The sequence below is a fragment of the Coregonus lavaretus genome, assembly GCF_964263955.1.
Source record: "Coregonus lavaretus genome assembly, contig: HAP1_SCAFFOLD_364, whole genome shotgun sequence".
Taxonomy (NCBI): Eukaryota; Metazoa; Chordata; class Actinopteri; order Salmoniformes; family Salmonidae; genus Coregonus; species Coregonus lavaretus.
Genome location: NW_028158284.1, coordinates 115,925 through 124,174, shown reverse-complemented (window position 1 = coordinate 124,174; position 8,250 = coordinate 115,925).

Genomic DNA, 8,250 nt, shown 5'->3' with positions numbered 1-8,250 from the left:
CTGCGCTAGACGACAGCCCATCATTCACCATTACACAAACAGAGTGTCGGCAAAGTGTGTGTGGAAGTATGTCTGCCTTTTGTTTCAGGTGTAGGGGTCGTGACAGGGCCGGCTCCAGGAATAAGCAACATGACCTGGGGACTCTGAAAAGACCCCTGGTGGCATGTCTGGTGGGATGTGTGTGTGTGTCAGTTGACTATGCAAAAAAATTGAAATATCCAACACATTGTTTCTTATAAATAGAAAAAGTAATACAGTCAAGAGAGACTGGTCTACTTGGTATTGATATTAGCCCTCTGATTACAATGAAGACTGATGTAGCGATGTGTCATTTTAATGTCATATGTTGAACGGTGTTGAACTTCCTTTTACTGTCTGTCTAAAATGCTGAACTGTTATAGACAACTGAGTTCCTCCAAGCGCTCTCGCTCTCTCCCAGACAAAGGGTGATAGTGGTTCTTCACACCTAGGGGCGATACCATGTTTCAAGTTTATTTTTTTAAGTCACATGCAAGAACAGTGAAATGCCATTCTTGCAGCTTTAACCCCAACAATGCAGTAATCAGTAACAATGTAGTACTAAAAATAACAAGCTGGAACAAAAACACACAATCTAAAAATAAGAACACAATAAATTAAGTAAGCATATTATATACAGGGTCAGTTATTTACATGTGCAGGGATACTGGAGTGATAGAGGTAGATATGTACAGGGGTACGGTGACTATATACAGGGTCAGTTCAATACCATATTAACAATGTGCAGGGATACTGGAGTGATGGAGGTAGATATGTATAGGGGTAAGGTGACTATATACAGGGTCAGTTCAATACCATATTAACAATGTGCAGGGATACTGGAGTGATGGAGGTAGATATGTATAGGGGTAAGGTGACTATATACAGGGTCAGTTCCAGTACCATATTAACAATGTGCAGGGATACTGGAGTGATGGAGGTAGATATGTATAGGGGTCAGGTGACTATATACAGGGTCAGTTCCAGTACCATATCAACAATGTGCAGGGATACTGGAGTGATGGAGGTAGATATGTATAGGGATCAGGTGACTATATACAGGGTCAGTTCAATACCATATTAACAATGTGCAGGGATACTGGAGTGATGGAGTTAGATATGTAAAGGGATCAGGTGACTAGGCAACAGGATATGAGATAAACAGAGTAGCAGCAGCTTGTATGTGTGTGGTTGTGGGGGTGTGTAGTCAGTATAAATGTATGTGCATATTATGTGTGTGTGAAAAGATGACGGAGTGAGTGTTTGTGTGTGTGCGTGTTGGAGTGAGTGTTTGTGTGTGTGCGTGTTGGAGTGAGTGTTTGTGTGTGTGCGTGTTGGAGTGAGTGTTTGTGTGTGTGTGTTGGAGTGAGTGTTTGTGTGCGTGCGTGTTGGAGTGAGTGTGTGTGTGTGTGCGTGTTGGAGTGAGTGTTTGTGTGTGTGCGTGTTGGAGTGAGTGTGTGTGTGTGTGCGTGTTGGAGTGAGTGTGTGTGTGTGTGCGTGTTGGAGTGAGTGTTTGTGTGTGTGCGTGTTGGAGTGAGTGTGTGTGTGTGTGCGTGTTGGAGTGAGTGTGTGTGTGTGTGCGTGTTGGAGTGAGTGTTTGTGTGTGTGCGTGTTGGAGTGAGTGTTTGTGTGTGTGCGTGTTGGAGTGAGTGTTTGTGTGTGTGCGTGTTGGAGTGAGTGTTTGTGTGTGTGCGTGTTGGAGTGAGTGTTTGTGTGTGTGCGTGTTGGAGTGAGTGTTTGTGTGTGTGCGTGTTGGAGTGAGTGTTTGTGTGTGTGCGTGTTGGAGTGAGTGTTTGTGTGTGTGCGTGTTGGAGTGAGTGTTTGTGTGTGTGCGTGTTGGAGTGAGTGTTTGTGTGTGTGCGTGTTGGAGTGAGTGTGTGTGCGTGTGCGTGTTGGAGTGAGTGTGTGTGCGTGTTGGAGTGAGTGTTTGTGTGTGTGCGTGTTGGAGTGAGTGTTTGTGTGTGTGCGTGTTGGAGTGAGTGTTTGTGTGTGTGCGTGTTGGAGTGAGTGTGTGTGTGTGTGCGTGTTGGAGTGAGTGTGTGTGTGTGTGCGTGTTGGAGTGAGTGTTTGTGTGTGTGCGTGTTGGAGTGAGTGTTTGTGTGTGTGCGTGTTGGAGTGAGTGTTTGTGTGTGTGCGTGTTGGAGTGAGTGTGTGTGTGTGCGTGTTGGAGTGAGTGTTTGTGTGTGTGCGTGTTGGAGTGAGTGTGTGTGCGTGTTGGAGTGAGTGTTTGTGTGTGTGCGTGTTGGAGTGAGTGTTTGTGTGTGCGTGTTGGAGTGAGTGTTTGTGTGTGTGCGTGTTGGAGTGAGTGTGTGTGCGTGTTGGAGTGAGTGTGTGTGCGTGTTGGAGTGAGTGTTTGTGTGTGTGCGTGTTGGAGTGAGTGTTTGTGTGTGTGCGTGTTGGAGTGAGTGTTTGTGTGTGTGCGTGTTGGAGTGAGTGTGTGTGCGTGTTGGAGTGAGTGTTTGTGTGTATGCGTGTTGGAGTGAGTGTTTGTGTGTGTGCGTGTTGGAGTGAGTGTTTGTGTGTGTGCGTGTTGGAGTGAGTGTTTGTGTGTGTGCGTGTTGGAGTGAGTGTTTGTGTGTGTGCGTGTTGGAGTGAGTGTTTGTGTGTGTGCGTGTTGGAGTGAGTGTTTGTGTGTGTGCGTGTTGGAGTGAGTGTTTGTGTGTGTGCGTGTTGGAGTGAGTGTTTGTGTGTGTGCGTGTTGGAGTGAGTGTGTGTGCGTGTGCGTGTTGGAGTGAGTGTGTGTGCGTGTTGGAGTGAGTGTTTGTGTGTGTGCGTGTTGGAGTGAGTGTTTGTGTGTGTGCGTGTTGGAGTGAGTGTTTGTGTGTGTGCGTGTTGGAGTGAGTGTGTGTGTGTGTGCGTGTTGGAGTGAGTGTGTGTGTGTGTGCGTGTTGGAGTGAGTGTTTGTGTGTGTGCGTGTTGGAGTGAGTGTTTGTGTGTGTGCGTGTTGGAGTGAGTGTTTGTGTGTGTGCGTGTTGGAGTGAGTGTTTGTGTGTGTGCGTGTTGGAGTGAGTGTGTGTGTGTGTGCGTGTTGGAGTGAGTGTTTGTGTGTGTGCGTGTTGGAGTGAGTGTTTGTGTGTGTGCGTGTTGGAGTGAGTGTTTGTGTGTGTGCGTGTTGGAGTGAGTGTGTGTGCGTGTGCGTGTTGGAGTGAGTGTGTGTGCGTGTTGGAGTGAGTGTTTGTGTATGTGCGTGTTGGAGTGAGTGTTTGTGTGTGTGCGTGTTGGAGTGAGTGTTTGTGTGTGTGCGTGTTGGAGTGAGTGTGTGTGTGTGTGCGTGTTGGAGTGAGTGTGTGTGTGTGTGCGTGTTGGAGTGAGTGTTTGTGTGTGTGCGTGTTGGAGTGAGTGTGTGTGCGTGTTGGAGTGAGTGTTTGTGTGTGTGCGTGCTGGAGTGAGTGTTTGTGTGTGTGCGTGTTGGAGTGAGTGTTTGTGTGTGTGCGTGTTGGAGTGAGTGTTTGTGTGTGTGCGTGTTGGAGTGAGTGTTTGTGCGTGTGCGTGTTGGAGTGAGTGTGTGTGCGTGTTGGAGTGAGTGTGTGTGCGTGTTGGAGTGAGTGTTTGTGTGTGTGCGTGTTGGAGTGAGTGTTTGTGTGTGTGCGTGTTGGAGTGAGTGTTTGTGTGTGTGCGTGTTGGAGTGAGTGTTTGTGTGTGTGCGTGTTGGAGTGAGTGTTTGTGTGTGTGCGTGTTGGAGTGAGTGTTTGTGTGTGTGCGTGTTGGAGTGAGTGTGTATGTGTGTGCGTGTTGGAGTGAGTGTTTGTGTGTGTGCGTGTTGGAGTGAGTGTGTGTGCGTGTTGGAGTGAGTGTTTGTGTGTGTGCGTGTTGGAGTGAGTGTTTGTGTGTGTGCGTGTTGGAGTGAGTGTTTGTGTGTGTGCGTGTTGGAGTGAGTGTGTGTGCGTGTGCGTGTTGGAGTGAGTGTGTGTGCGTGTTGGAGTGAGTGTTTGTGTGTGTGCGTGTTGGAGTGAGTGTTTGTGTGTGTGCGTGTTGGAGTGAGTGTTTGTGTGTGTGCGTGTCGGAGTGAGTGTTTGTGTGTGTGCGTGTTGGAGTGAGTGTGTACGACCCTGTGAATGTGCAAAATTCAAAAATAAAATAACAAAACACATAAAGGGTAGATAGTCTGGGTAGCCATTTTATTTAGTTACCTACTGAACAAAAATATAAACGCAACATGCAACAATTTCAAAGATTTTAAATTCATTTGGCCTTAATCTATGGATCTTCACATCACTGGGAATATACAGTTGAAGTCGGAAGTTTAGATACACTTAGGTTGGAGTCATTAAAACTTGTTTTTCAACCACTCAACAAATGTCTTGTTAACAATCTATAGTTTTGGCTAGTCGGTTAGGACATCTACTTTGTTCATGACACAAGTAATTTTCCAACAATTGTTTACAGACAGATTATTTCACTCATAATTCACTGTATCACAATTCCAGTGGGTCAGAAGTTTACATACACTAAGTTGACTGTGCCTTAAACAGCTTGGAAAATTCCAGAAAATGATGGCATGGCTTTAGAACAGGGGTGTCAAACGTCCGGCCCGCGGGCCGGATCAGGCCCGCAAACGGGTTTAATCCGGCCCGCGAGATGATTTTGTAAAGTATAAAAATGAGCTGCAATTTTTCAATAAAAGAAACTGCTGTTCCAATTGTGTCCACTGGATGGCGCAATAGCAATTGTGTTAAGCAAGCAAACTGTTTATACCGGGGCAGAGCAAATAGGTCAAGCAAGTGCAGCCAGTCCGGATGAGCTACTTTGTTTTGCCCGCGATATTTATTACGGCTTCTACTTTTAACATTATGTGCTTTGGCACCCTCATTGCCCCAATATGTCTCTGTCAAAAAAGAGAAAAGTGGACGCAGAGTGTTCCAAGAAAAATTGTCATCCTTCTATTTATTCACGGAATTGAATGGGAAAGCTGTATGTTTGGTGTGTTCACAGCATGTTGCAGTGCTGAAAGAATATAACCTTCGTCGCCACTATGTGAGTCTTCATGCCGACAAATATGACAACTTTCAAGGACAGCGGAGATGAGAGAAGGTGAATGAACTGTTGGTGGGTCTGAAGAAACAGCAGTCTGTGTTTACTCACAGCCAAGACATCAGTGACGCTGCAGTGAAAGCTAGCTACCTCATTGCTAATGAAATCGCAGTGGCTTCAAAACCATTTAGTGAGGGTGAATTTGTAAAAACATGCATGATGAAGGCAGCGGAGATTGTGTGCCCTGAAAAGCACCAGGCTTTTGCAAATATCAGCCTGACAAGAAACACAGTTGCAGACAGGATTTCCGATCTTTCAGTGGATTTGGACAGCCAGTTGAAGCAAAAAGTAAAGTCATTTATTGCGTTTTCGGTTGCAATTGATGAAAGCACGGACATTACAGATGTTGCACAACTGGCCATTTTCATCCGCGGAGTTGATGACACATTGACCGTCACCGAGGAGTTCTTGGAGTTGGTGCCGATGACAGATACAACGACAGCAGCTGATATTTTCATTGCACTCGTCGGCGCGCTGGACAGGGTCGGAGTGGACTGGTCCCGCGCTGTCAGCCTGGCTACAGATGGTGCGCCCTCAATTATCGGGAAAAAAGCAGGCGTTGTGACAAAGTTCAGAGAGAAAGTGCAATCTGCAAATGGAGGACGTGATTTTTGGACTTTTCACTGTATTTTGCACCAGGAGGCTTTGTGTTGCAAGTCATTAAAGATGGATAACGTCATGAATAAAACAAAGCTGCGCTCAAGGCTCACGCACAAGCACTTGAATCACATCCTGAAGTTGGCTGCCACTCAGGATGTGACGCCTGATATTGATGCGCTGGTGAAAGCTAAAAGATGCCAGGTATCAGGAGTCAAATAAACTATGCAACCCCACTTAAAGTGCTGCATGAGACACCCTGATATAGTTCTGTGATCTGTGATATACTTCTGTGTGTGTGTTTGTGTGTTGTTTGTCCTCAGAATTTCAAATAGCTTGAGGTGTTTTATGATTAATAGTGATGTTGTGCTTTTGGACACACTGTCCTCAGGCTCCAGCTTTATGTTTATATGTTTTTATGTTGATGTGCTATTGTTTTTAATTGTTTTTATTTTATTTGTATATTTAACCTATTCTTGACTCTGTGGTTCTTGCACTTGTTTGGGGAACAGGATTTCATTATTTGTATCTATATTTCTGCCTGAGAAATGACCCTCTGATATAGTTATGTGATCTGTGAAACAGTTCTGTGAATCACTGAGGCATTGTGTGTTTGTGTGTTCTTTTTCTTTAGAATTTTCAAATAAACTTGACGTGTTTTATGATTAATAGTGATGTTGTGCTTGTACTATTTTGGACACACCGTCCTCAGGCTCCAGCTTTATGTTGTATGTTGATCGTATTAAAACAAAGAAAACAATCTGAAGTTGTTGTTTTTAAGTTATATATACCATGATTTTACCGGTCCGGCCCACTTGGGAATAGATTTTCCTCCATGTGGCCCCTGAGCTAAAATGAGTTTGACACCCCTGCTTTAGAAGCTTCTGATAGGCTAATTGACATAATTTGAGTCAATTGGAGGTGTACCTGTGGATGCATTTCAAGGCCTACCTTCACACTCAGTGCCTCTTTGCTTGACATCATGGGAAAATCAAAAGAAATCAGCCAAGACCTCACAAAAAAAATTGTAGACCTCCACAAGTCTGGTTCCTCCTTGGGAGCAATTTCCAAACGCCTGAAGGTACCACGTTCATCTGTACAATCAATAGTACGCAAGTATAAACACCATGGGACCACACAGCTGTCATACCGCTCAGGAAGGAGACACGTTCTGTCTCCTAGAGATGAGCGTACCTTGGTGCAAAAAGTGCAAATCAATCCCAGAACAACAGCAAAGGACCTTGTGAAGATGCTGGAGGAAACAGGTACAAAAGTATCTATATCCACAGTAAAACGAGTCCTATATCGACATAACCTGAAAGGTCGCTCAGCAAGGAAGAAGCCACTGCTCCAAAACTGCCATAAAAAACCCAGACTTCGGTTTGCAACTGCACATGGGGACAAAGAACGTACTTTTTGGAGAAATGTCCTCTGGTCTGATGAAACAAAAATAGAACTGTTTGGCCATAATGACCATCGTTATGTTTGGAGGAAAAAGGGGTTAGCTTGCAAGCTGAAGAACACCATCCCAACCGTGACGCACGGGGGTGGCAGCATCATGCTGTGGGGGTGCTTTGCTGCAGGAGGGACTGGTGCACTTCACAAAATAGATGGCATCATGAGGAAGGAAAATTATGTGGATATATTGAAGCAACATTTCAAGACATCAGTCAGGAAGTTAAAGCTTGGTCTCAAATGGGTCTTCCAAATGGACAATGACCCCAAGCATACTTCCAAAGTTGTGGCAAAATGGCTTAAGGACAACAAAGTCAAGGTATTGGAGTGGCCATCACAAAGCCCTGACCTCAATCCTATAGAAAATGTGTGGGCAGAACTGAAAAAGCGTGTACGAGCAAGGAGGCCTACAAACCTGACTCAGTTACACCAGCTCTGTCAGGAGGAATGGGCCAAAATTCATCCAATTTATGGTGGGAAGCTTGTGGAAGGCTACCCGAAACGTTTGACCCAAGTTAAACAATTTAAAGGCAATGCTACCAAATACTAATTGAGTGTATGTAAACTTCTGACCCACTGGGAATGTGATGAAAGAAATAAAAGCTGAAATAAATCATTCTCTCTACTATTATTCTGACATTTCACATTCTTAAAATAAAGTTGTGATCCTAACTGACCTTTTACTAGGATTAAATGTCAGGAATTGTGAAAAACTGAGTTTAAATGTATTTGGCTTAAGGTGTATGTAAACTTCCGACTTCAACTGTATCTCTCCCCAGCAGCATACCACTCTGCATCTCTCTCTACCCCAGCAGCACACCACCCTGCATCCCACTGCTGGCTTGCCTCTGAAGCTAAGCAGGGTTGGTCCTGGTTGGTCCCTGGATGGGAGACCAGATGCTGCTGGAAGTGGTGTTGGAGGGCCAGTAGGAGGTCCCTGGATGGGAGACCAGATGCTGATGGAAGTGGTGTTGGAGGGCCAGTAGGAGGTCCCTGGATGGGAGACCAGATGCTGCTGGAAGTGGTGTTGGAGGGCCAGTAGGAGGTCCCTGGATGGGAGACCAGATGCTGCTGGAAGTGGTGTTGGAGGGCCAGTAGGAGGTCCCTGGATGGGAGACCAGATGCTGATGGAAGTGGTGTTGGAGGGCC